This window comes from Nesoenas mayeri (genome assembly GCF_963082525.1).
Source record: "Nesoenas mayeri genome assembly, chromosome: 6".
NCBI classification, from domain to species: Eukaryota; Metazoa; Chordata; class Aves; order Columbiformes; family Columbidae; genus Nesoenas; species Nesoenas mayeri.
The window spans coordinates 10760273-10772031 of NC_137545.1; the positions used below are offsets into that span (position 1 = coordinate 10760273).

The window sequence follows — 11759 nt, forward strand, 5'->3', positions numbered from 1 at the left end:
TCCTAGGGCTCGCTGCTCCATCCTCCGTTTGTGTCCTCTTTGGTGCTTACCCTCCATACACTCTTAGCTGAAACAGAATGGGACCGGTTCCTACGTTTTCTGAGAAGAAAAATCTCATAAGAAAACACATGACATTTTTCTCATAGCTTTCATAGCAAAGCAGGTGGAAATGTGCAAGCAGGGTGGAAAAAAAGCCAGCTGGGTGGACCCAACTCTGTTGTCAAAGTGTCAAAAGCTAGTTAATAGAAACTCCTACTGTTGCTCTTCTTGAGTAAACACTCCCAAGGGCTCTGCTGCTGATAGCAAACAAGTCACGCTCCAGAAGCACTTGTTAGTGGCAGCCTCTGGCAGGTTTCCCAACCTGAAGGTTGATGTGGGCTTTTCCCTTTGGGTTGAGAGTCATGGGAAGCGCTAGACGTGCCTTGTGGAGACTTTCAAGTCTTTCCCCTCTTGCAAGTGAGTACTTGGGGGAGTCCCAACCCCTTGCACAACCCACCCCTGGGTTTGCTTTTCCAAGAGCTGAGTGACTGTGCAAACTTTTTCTTGGACCTGTGCCAGAGTCCTCCTTAGGAGAGGATTAAATCCATTTTTTCCCACACCTATGCCAATGTTCTTGGGCTGCCATTGCTGTTGTAGTCGCTCTGTCATGGATGACTGTGCAAAAGCTCTATGTGCAGAGTGCCACTGTCATATTTTCCCATCGTTAAGACCCTATTAAGGTAAACCTGTTAAAATAAACCGTCCCTCTACAGCTATGCTGCTGTGGGTGCTGCTCACCAGCATTCACATGTGCTTGCCGCAGTGGAGCGTGTTTTGAAATGGATGAAAGAAATCAGACTTGTGCAGTATCTCGGCCACAACCCTTTATTTTCTTCTATACCAACAGTTTAGCATCATCAGAGATGTACATGGGAAAACAAATGCTTTTGGTAAAATCACTGGTGATGGATGCCAACCTATTGCTGTTAAAGCAGGCTTTGGCTTCTGGTGCTGTGCCCCTGCAATGCTTCACCAGCAGTTTCTTGCCATTCTCACAGAGGAAGTGAGGAATGTGAACACAGCATCACTGTGCTGCAGTTTGATGAGCCAAAATAGTAAAAATCCATCATGCAGATGAGTTTTTAGCCCTGACGTTTCCCTTCCCACCCCCTACCCATCTCCTGCCCCTTTCTGTGGGCTCTGAATCACAGCACCTGCTTGCTTCAGCTGCTGTGATTAAAACTGGAAAAGAAAATTATTAGTGAGGCTTGCTTTCTTCTCCCCAAACAATACCCAAAATCTCCTGAAACTGACATGCTCTGTACAATTTGAATCGAAAACTTCTGCATTAATAAGCGCGCCTTTGGTCCCTAAGAAATGTCTTTTGTGTGGGGTTCTCCCTGAATTTTAATAAGCCTCGCTTTTTACAAAGCCCTCCCCGCCACCCCCCCCTAAAAAAAAGAGAGAAACAGACACACGCACAAAGACAAACTTCATTAGGCTTTAATCTCCTTTCTGACAAATATGCTCCTGCCGATCTCTAAGCCCTTTCAGCCCAGCAATGCTTCTTTTTAAAAACCTTGTTGTTGTTTTGTTACCCACCAAAATAAAACTTGTCCCGGGAGGGGACCCTGGTGCAAAACGCCGGGTACCAGCATTAAGTGCAGCAATGTTGAAATGGATAACGCCACTTTTTTTCCTTCTTAAAGGTGTGAAGTTGTTAATGAGGTGTCCCACATGGTAGAAACCTAGCAAATGCTTTGATTAAAACCAGTCTGAGTGGCAGAGGCTGAATTATTTGTACTCGGTCCCTTTGAGGAATGGCAGTGGTGGCAGTTAGTTGGGAAAGGAGAGAAAAGATGAGAAATAACATGTGCTGGGCAGTGGGTTTGCTTAATTTGGCAATACAGTCTAAGCTAATGTCAAGAAAAGGGAGGGGGTTGTTAAATGGCATCAGTGCTTGATACTAGATAAATACATGCTGGCAGGAGGAATTGTTTTGAAATGCAGCATTTTTAGGGGGTGAAACTTTTAGTGGAGGATCCGGGGTGGGAGTTATGGTGGCAGGACTGTGCACGTCTCTGGCAGGACAGATGTTCTGTTGGGATGGAGGGAGATCAGGGTGTTAATCTCCACATCTGTACATCACCTTAAGTGGTATCTTTCTCCTTGTTGCAGAGTGAGATGTACAGCAAGGGCTCAGTTGTATGCAGGGCTGTGATGGGGCTGATATTAATTCCCTTGGGAAATGGCTCCCAGTGGCACTTGGTGTCCCAGCTTTGAGCTCAGATCCTCACAACTAGAGGTCTGGCTTTTGCTGTTGTCTTCTGTTTCGGTTAGGTCCCCAAATCCTGTGTTTTCCCAAGCTTCAAAGACTTTTTCTGTAAGGTCCCATCCCTATAGTCATGCCATGGAGCAAAGGAAGGCTGAGGCTTTCCCTTGCTCTCTGCTTTGCGTTTGCTCACATGCACAATACGAGCTTTTTAACTCTGATTTGTTCTCACTCTGGTCAATGGAAATATGGGTCCATCACCTGCATACAGGAACTGCAAAGAGGTGATGAGCACACTTGGACTACTGAGGAGCAGAACTGAGGCAAAAAAAAAGTGATCGAAGCAGCAAAACACCCAGTTCAAACTATCAAGTACCACATTGCCAGAGGAGTTCACGTTTTTGGCTGGCAGCCCACCAGAGCATTCCTGGCATAGCTGCTCTGATCCTGGGTGTATTTAGTTGCTTTTTGGGTCCAGACATTTTTGGCTGGCTATGCCGGGCTCCTCTGCTTGCAGGGTCCAAGGGGAGTGTGAAGCCAGGTCATGGGTGTCTGGGCACGTTTGTGAGAGGCTTTAGGATCCTGAAGGTGGGTGAAGAGTCAGTACCCTGTCCTGAAGGAAATGCAGCCTGGGCACCTCAAAGCAGGCAGGGGCAGGCTGTAGCAGCAGCCAGTGTGAGACCGTCCATAGGGATGGAACCATGGCCAGCTGTCTGATGGGAGCAGCCGGGAAAGAAGAGCAGCCCCTACTTTTCTCACCTTTGGCTGTCAAGGCTCAAACACCCTTAGCAAGTTTCCAAGCCTTAGTGGAGCTGTGACGGGTGCTGGCAGCTGCCTGCACTTGTATCCATCCCCCCCGCACATCAGTCTGACAAAAGCTGTTGTGGGGAGCAGCAAAGGGCACGTAGGCAGGCAGCAACTCCTCTGGCTGCTCTGTCACTCCTGTGGGCACCTGGGTGTAGCTTTGGGGTTCCCCTGGCTTGATCCCCAGCGGCTCAGCTCTGTGTGGATAATGCAGCACATAAAAGCTGTCAAGTCAGCCCTCTCTGGAGCCCAGCGATCGAAACAAGCAGCCCCCTGGCCAGGGAATGACAGGAAACATCGCAACTCCAGCCACCCCAGCAGCGCTGACGTCTGTGCTCCCCAGGGTTTGACAGAAAACGGTTTTCACGCCCTGCAAAAATGTTGTAATTGCAGACAGCCTGTCCAGCCCGTGAGGAATTAATGGTCTGAAAGATACCTGCAAATAAGAGCAAAGGTGTGCAAAGGGTGCATGGGCCCAGCAGCAGCATTGGTGCTGGGCTGTGTGCTGGCATGGCTGTGAGGAGCCTGAGCGATGCTGGGAACAGGAACTGCCTGTCTGAGCAGCCGGGTAGCCAAAGTGGCAGCAGAATGGGTGCTTGGTGCCTTTGCCATGGAGGTTAAAGCACATCTGTAGCCCAACAGGGGCTTTAAATAGAGCCAAGAGCTGCGCGGAGGCGGATGGCGGTCACTCTGACAGTGGTATTCTCCTGATCGGAGAGCTGAGGGGCGTGAAAACAACTGGCTTTTTGCAGTGCTTGGGAAAACAACACTCATAGATTCACACGCTGGAAAGAAACTGCTTGCACGAGGGGAGCAGGATGTCCAAGCGCCCCACCACCCAGCCAGCGCTCCTCTGCATTGCTGCTTACACCCCCTCCAACCCTGATGGGAAGGTGCAGCAAGGCTCTATCTGACCCTCAGCGACTTTTAGCATTGATTTATTTACCTTAAAAAAGAAAGAAGAAAAAAAAAGAAAAAGAAGGAAATTAGAAACCCAGCTAGGGCTGTGAGACTCCCTTGTCCTTGGGGGACGGGTTTGGAGCAGAAGCGTGAAGTCCTGCACCTCTTTGTGCCTCCTGGTCCATGTCCAGAGGATGCTCCCGGCTGTTCAGCAGGAGGGGAACACAGCTGCAGCTCTGTGAGAACTTCCCAGAGGAAACTTTTTGACTACTCATGCAGAGAAAAATTGGGAAAAAGTCTGATAATTTCAAGTACTTTTGAGTGAGAACTTTTTTTTGGAGTGGAGTTTCGTTAGTGCGGTAAATAGTTGGTCACCTAAGAGATTTCCTGCACATCATTTGTCTTCTGATTGAATACTCTGGCTTCGTTCCGTCACTGTTAGTGCACGCAGCCAGTTTTCCTTCCTGGGTCAAAAAGGAAGAAAACCAGCCAGGCACCTTAATATTTCTGTGCCAGCTTAGAGGTGGGCTTCTGCACAAATGAAATAAATCATGGGATGCAGCGAGTGGGGAGGTCTTAAAAATTGCAACATTTGCCGGTAGCAGAGACTCCTTCAAATGCGACAACCAGCTGCTGGCAAAAATCTAGTCTGAAATAACTTAATCAGTGTAAAGACTGAAGGGGAAAAAAACACAAACAAACCAACCAAATAATCCAGTGATCTTTCGACTAACAATCGGACATAAGACCCGCAGAAGGAATTTTGCGCTTGAAAGCTCATCTGGTTATTTTACCCAGTGACATCATTTGGGCTCTCTCTGTAAAAGCTCAACACTCAGCTATTCAGACTGTAATAACGCTGTTTTAAATGTGGAAGATAGTAAAGACTTCCAAGGAAATAGTAGTGAATATGTTTGAAAAATGGCCCGTTGCTTGCAAACACAAACTTCTCTTGAGTCATCTTTAAAAAGGGGATGAACCTTCTTCGCTGCCCTGCAAACCGATAGCATGTTCTTCTTCAGGCCATACATGGCAATAGCAAATTTGTAAAATGTGAATTAAACATCAGAGATATTTTGGGAGAAAAATCCCAGCACCAAACATCTGTTCCTGAGTTTCCCGTGGCCAGAAGGGATAGGTCAGGCTTAGCTGGAGTCAAAGTGCCTTTTGCATCCTGCTTCTCTGTGCAGCTCTGCACAAGCTCAGCTTTGAGAGCATGGATACTCTGTGCTTTTCAAATTAAACACATGCAGGAGCTCTGCTGGGATCCACGTACAGGGTTTGAGCTAAAGCAAATGACAGGTTCTGGACCAGATCTTAAAAAATTAATAAATACGTTTCTGCCGCAATGGCTGCATTTATATTTCAGGTGAAGACGATGTGCAGAAATGGCACATTACTGTGCACAACCATTGCTATCAGCAGAAAATAACTACCTGTCCTTAACCAGCTACCAGGCTCAGTTTTAATGGAGACTCTGTGGGGAGGTCAAAGACTCCTCGCTTGAGAGATTATTACAGAATAAATCAGAGCAGCTCCAAGCGAAGCAGCTTTTTCCTATTAACAAGGGCACAGCAGAGAGATCGGGTATCAGGCGTGCGGTCCAGCCTCGCCTGTGAGGGAGGGTGAAAGCAGAGCTCACTAAAACATGTGTCTGCTCTGGAAAACTGTAATGGACACAGAGTTCAGAAGAAAAAAACTTGCTTTTTCAGCTAGATTGAAGGGAGTAATTTACCGGTAAATGGGCATTGGATGTAAACTTCTCTCCCATCCAACCTGTCTATATAGCAACCGTTCACTTCCTCCTGTTTGGCTAGGTTTTTACAATATATTACAGCCTGGGCTCTGCTCACAAGTCGTTCACTGGAGGGCTGATCAGCATCACTTTCTCCTCAAGAAATTCAGGGCAAAGAGCAACAACAATTCCTCAGTCCCTGGAGAAGCCAGGGTTGGTTCCAACCCTGCGGCATTGCAGGCATTGGGAGTCCCTTTTTGAGGGGGGAGCAAGGGCAGGTTGGTGGATCCTAGGCAGAGCACCATCCTCAAGTGGATAGATGACTTTGTCTTGGGGTGAATTATCCACTTTAAGGGTCATTTAGGCTGTGATTCAGGAAAGAGTGATTTGCCCTGTCTCTGCCTGGCTGATTGCTGGCAATAAAACTTCTGCCATGAGGATGCACTGCACTTTAGACAGGACCGAGGTGGTCTGGTTGGAGCCACAAAACTGCTTGCTGCTGCTGAGAGGTACTGTTTTCCCTGGGAAAACTGGGGTTATGCCATGGTCCTTGGGAAACGCAACCTAAATTGGAAGAGGAATAAACTGGAAGAATGATGAAAGCAAGGGAATGGAGTGAAGGGTAAACAGAGCAAGAATCATGTGTAATGTTTCCCTGAATCTGGGTCTGAAAGACATCTAAATATAACAAATATTGAAAACTTTAATCCTGTCCAGTATAAACAACAACAACAAAGTATTTTGTTCTCTTTTTTCCTGCCTGGCAGAGAAATAGGAAAAAATTCCTTTTGGATCCCACAGGCAAACTGAGGACAGGATGAAACCCTGCCCTGCATGGTGGCATGGACCTTCTTAACCTTCCTGGATGCTCAGAATGGAGACTGGACACAGCCCCGTTGAGCCTGGCTTCCCAGTTATCACTGTTTCAGCTGGGATGCAGCTGGGAATACCCCAGCATCTGCAGAGCTGCTCTTGCCAGCACAGCCTTGGAGGAGCACAGAACCGAACCCACCCTGTATCTTTAGCAGACCCTTCTATGGCTGCAGCTCAAGCCAGAGTTTTCCCCTTACCCCGAAGGAACACAGGGCTGAGGAAACTTGCAGCAGTAACATCTGGCTGCTCTGGACAGCCGTAAGATTTTTAACTGTGTGTGGTTGTCCATGAGAACTGAAAGACCCTACCCCAGAATATGTCAACTCAGAGTTACAATAGTGGTGGAGTTTTTTGAGGAGGGCAGTGAAAGTACAGCAGGGACCAGGAAGGGCAGCTGAAACCGCAGAGGGGACAGAGCCCTTCCAGGAGGGGCTGAAATGCTGGGGCTGCTCAGACTGGAGGGGATGGTGGGGGTTTGCAAAATTGTGATGGCAGTGGGAAAAGCGAACGGGGCAACATTGCTTCCTCGACGGATGCAGGTGGGAGCTGGGGCTGCCAGAGGCATCCGAGGGGAAGGGCAGCAGAGAGAAACAGAGCTCACAGACCACCCAAACCAGCTTCTATTGCTGTGGGAGACTGAGCACTGGACTAGGTGGGCCTTGTGCTGGCCAGGACCACTAAGGCATTTCACATGTTAAGTCCTCAAGCCTGAGGTGGCATCTTTATTTTTGAATGCTAAAGTGTAGAGGTCTTAGTGTTTATTTTCCAAACTTTGCTGGTTCTTCATATTTCTTTATGTTTTAAAAATCCACCATGAAGTCCTGCAAGGTGTTCAAGGTATTCTGTGTCCAGTTAATCTCCCAGTGTCATATATTGGGAAAACTTCATCCTTCATCCCCTTCCTTATCCTATGACCCCTGAGGCATTGAGCTGTTTAGTACCAAACTCTCTGCTTTGGGGCTGGGCTCTGTGACCCCAGTCAATAATCGGGTGTATGTCCTCCTCATGCAATCCATGCCTTTGGGTGCCAACGTGCAACACATTGCGCATCCGCAGAGGGCAGATCCCCAGGGCTGAGCCTGGTTAACTCATGGTAAATGCAGAGGACGGGGGCTGCTTTGCAGGGAGGAATTCAGCCTGCAACTAACCCACAGTAAACCTGAAACTCCTCGTGTTATGTGGATGATAAAACCTTCCTTGATAGAAGCAGTACTTAAAAATGCTTGCAAAGACTAAGAGCTAATGCGATACAGCAGAAATGCAGGGGTGGAGGAGGAGCTTCTTAGCTGGTAAAAATGAGGGTGGAATAATAAGAGTTTCGACTCAAAATCTTTTTGTCCTCTCAGCTCAAAAGTTTTGGCTTTTGCAATATCCTTCCTCCTCCAAGGCCAAGGGTATGTCAAAGAAGGAGCCACCAGCAGAAGCCTGTGACCTGCTATGGACTCAGCTGGGTAAAGAAATCCCTCAAACATGAATGCAGGAATTCAGGGGTCTCCTTGTGTCATCTATTTCTGATGTCCCTGAGCTGATGGTGGGAATGCTACCTTGATATTTCCGGTATATCTGGAGTGGGGAGGAAGAGAGCATTTAGGGACAGATGAACTACTGCTGTAAAATACAGAACACTGTGAATGAGTGCAATCTCAATAGTGCAATAGTGCAGATGTTGGCATGTCGATAATGTTGGAAGAAATTTATAATGCATTTAAACTCCTCATTGCAGTAGGATGAATTCAGGCTTAGAATAAAGTACCAGGTAGAGATCAACAGCCAAACGTAGGCTGCTCTTTGATGCACAGTTAGGCTGCAGATTTGTCCTGTGCTGGGCTGCATTTCAGCAGGTTGGTCGCTTAGAATAGATTTGTCTCCTTGATAGGAGAGAAATTCCTGCTTGCAGGCAAAAGCTAATAGCAAGCTCCTAGGCATCAGAAAGAAAACTTCCTGGAAGAGTGAAGTAATTTGGTTTGTACCCCAAAAGCACATGTCCCCTTAGGTCTGGGTCTGAAGGATCTGCTACTGGTGATGGTGAGAGGCACAGTTTGAGGGGGACGAAAGAGTGGCAGGTGGGTGGCAAAATGAGAGTTCTTCCAAATATGTGGCCAAGACACTAAGGATAAACAGTGTTAACAAAGCAGTGAATAAACAAAGGATGTCAATATGACCTGATTTCTATCAGTATTCACCAGTATTGAGTCAGTTCCCTGCCATTTGGCCATGGTTTCCTGTTTATACACCGCTTGCAGAAGAGATAGTCACAACAAAAATCGTAGCAATTGGTGCCAGTGATTTATCTTATTTTTAGGGCTAAAATCAGCCCCCATTTCTGCAAACATGATGGAGTGGTGGAGCTCTCACCACCTGCTGTGATGGGTGACGCCCATCAGTTCCGTTTCCCGGGTCCCATCATCTAGTCACACCTTGTTAGGATCTGAAATTGTTCAGTTAATCTAAACAAGGCAAAAAGTGTCATATGCTTAAAAAAAAAAAATACAATAAATTGATTTGCTGTAATTTTTGTAGCTTCTTGTTTGACATCCGATGACAGGCATCTCTGGAGTCAATCTTAGGAACGTATGTACAAAGCTGTATAAGGGGAAATTCTGCCTTATCATCTGCAATAATTTATACTCCCAAGGCTGCTTATCTTGTGTTGACTGGTGGGACTCCTGTGTGCAAGCTGAGCTTCTGTAATTAACCTTCTTCCAGAAGACGGATACTTTCAGTGCCTCCTTTGGTGTTCTTGATGGGAGAAACCTAGATCAATCAGTCATCGCTCCTCTCTCTCAGCACGGCACGAGGGAACCTGCAGAGATCTTCGAATTTCCCTGCCGAAAATAAGTGAAAGCCTCACGTAGTTTTGGCAGAGGAGACTTAAAAGAAAGAAAGAAGAGAGTCTTTGTGGGATTACGGTGACTCTCAGAAACACCCAGCCTCAGTCCATGCTACCCCTGCCAAGGCTGGTAGGACCTGTGGGGATGACCTTGAAGGGGTGATGTTGATTTTAAGGCATTATCCCACAAAAACATCTGCTCTGGGTCTCATAGTTGCTCTGTATTTACTAATCCTCAGCAGAGTCCTCATTGCATGAATCTGTCCAGACCTCACAGCATGACCACCATGCGCTCAAAGTGTGTAGTGCTGAGAGACGTAATGGGACATGAGGAGTGGGAGGATCCCCAGACCCCCCCCGGCTCTGCGGCTGGTCCGTCTCCTCCATCTGCTGTTGTGCAACCCCTCCCAGTCATACCTTCCCTTGGCAGGAGAGGGTGATGTGCTTATATCTTCTCTTTTTGCCTTTTTCTGTTTGGAAACTGAATGACATAGGGGGTAAACCAAAAATGTTACAGAACAGGAATGAGCACAAAACTTGGTTTAAAAAAATAAGAACAGATGGTCATATGGGTCCCTTTCTTGAAAATGAGAACTGCCACAAAGTTTGACAATACTTTTCGTTGGAACAGTGAGTATTTTAATTTAAAGAAGTGAGTTATTTGGTGAGATCTGCAGTATGTTTTTTAACATAGCCTACGTTTTGTTTACCTTTGTGTCAATCTAGTGAGAATTTTTACTCTATTTTAGTGGCATATAAAGAATTTCCTGTTTGTTTATATTTTAGGGAACTTGATGAGTATTTCCATATAAAGAAGAAGGTCTGAAACAGAAGGTTTATCTCAGGAAGGAGAAAATTTTCCAGGGTGCCCTGAGATGATTCTATGCACTCGACCACAGAGATGTTTGCTTATGGAAGCGCTGGTGGCCAGATATGGAGACAAGCCAGGTGATGCTCTTTCTGCTGGAGCATCCACGCTGCTGCTCATCTGAACACAAAAAGTCAAACCTTATCCCTGCCAAGTGGCTTTGACACGGTATCATTAATCCATACCGCAAACAATTAGCATTGTGTTATTGCGAGGCGTAGCTTTGACAGGGCCATTTATGAAAGTCTAAATCTGGAGAGAAGAAAGCAGCAGAGCTGTCAAGCCACCCCAGTTCCTGTTTGTTCCACAACAAGAGCCAAGGTTATGGCTTGAACAATGGATTAGCTAATGTATTACAAGCACGGAAAGCCCTGCAAAAATGAGGGAAGAAGAGGTTTCCCTCCTGTCTTAAGAACTCCTGATGTGGGGCTGCTGGGCAAGGCAAAAGGCAGGCAGAATTCACCTTCACCAAGGAAGGCTTTAAAAAATTGAGGACAGCTTGTAGGAAGGTTTGAGAAAAAAAGACCCAGAGGGATGCTCGTCCTCGGCTGCTTTGAGAGTCACTGGTCCATGCAGTCAGTAGGTCAAACCAAGTTCAGCTGTTAATGCCTGAACTCTCCCCAAAGTGACTCCGTGTTCTTGCTTATGCCTTGGCTTATGATAATAATTTCAGTTTGCTTTTGTACAGCATAATTACTTTGCTCTGAGGAAACAATGCCTGAAACCACTGCAAAAGGGCTGGAGTTAACAAGTTTCTGGAGTGAGGGTTTCTGAATCATCATGACAACCCCTGAATCCCAGGAGATGCACTTACTTTTTGGGGCTCGTTCTGCTTTGTGCCTCAGGTAAGGATAGTTCTCAAATCTGTCCCTGCTCCTGGCCTCTCAACCAGCATCTCTGCTGTATTTCACCTTACCGAGACCAGATGCAATGGTGGGGGCAAGTCTAAAAGCCAGAGCACAGCTCTGAGTTAAGCTTGGGATCAGTATCCTTGTGGCCGCAAGGCTGAAGTTCAAAGGTCTGTCTCTTTGTTTGGTATATGCTGTGTTAAATTGTCAAGTTTTATCTATTTCTGCTACCCCAGCAGCTGCAGTCTGTGTAAAATACTCACAGCTCAGCCAGCCTTGGGCTGGAAATACAACAAAAGCAGAGGCCCGCAGCCTTTTTCATGTAAATGTTTGTTCAGGATGTAATTGTCTCACCAACCCAACTTAAATTGGTTTAAAGGTTTGCAGTTACATGCCTTTGACAGTTCCAGCTATGCCCAGCTTGTTCTGGCATTCATGGGCTCATCACATGAATTTTTACTGTTGAACGCAGCTTTTTTGGTTTTATTGCTTAACATCAGTTAATAGGAACTTAAGATGAAGTAATTTCCTTTTTATTTTGTTACTCAGTCTCTGCTGATCAATATGAGATGAGATCACCTGAATTTTATTCGAGGGAATCAAAAGAAAAACTGGCAACATTTACCCAGGGCTTTTTTTTCCACTTCTAC

At 46.5% G+C, this 11759-nt stretch overlaps 1 long non-coding RNA gene across 2 annotated transcripts in view; it reads left to right on the plus strand.

The window, feature by feature from the left end:
• LOC308041926 overlaps positions 1 to 11046 on the plus strand; it is a 34233-nt gene extending 23187 nt beyond the window's left edge. The window contains exon 5 of one of the 2 annotated variants that reach the window (XR_013922282.1): positions 10950 to 11046. This is a non-coding gene — a long non-coding RNA (uncharacterized lncRNA). Of the gene's footprint in view, positions 1 to 10179; positions 10307 to 10949 lie in introns of those variants that run through there. The other variant, XR_013922283.1, reaches the window with a different exon arrangement.
• The last annotated feature ends 713 nt before the right edge of the window (positions 11047 to 11759 follow it).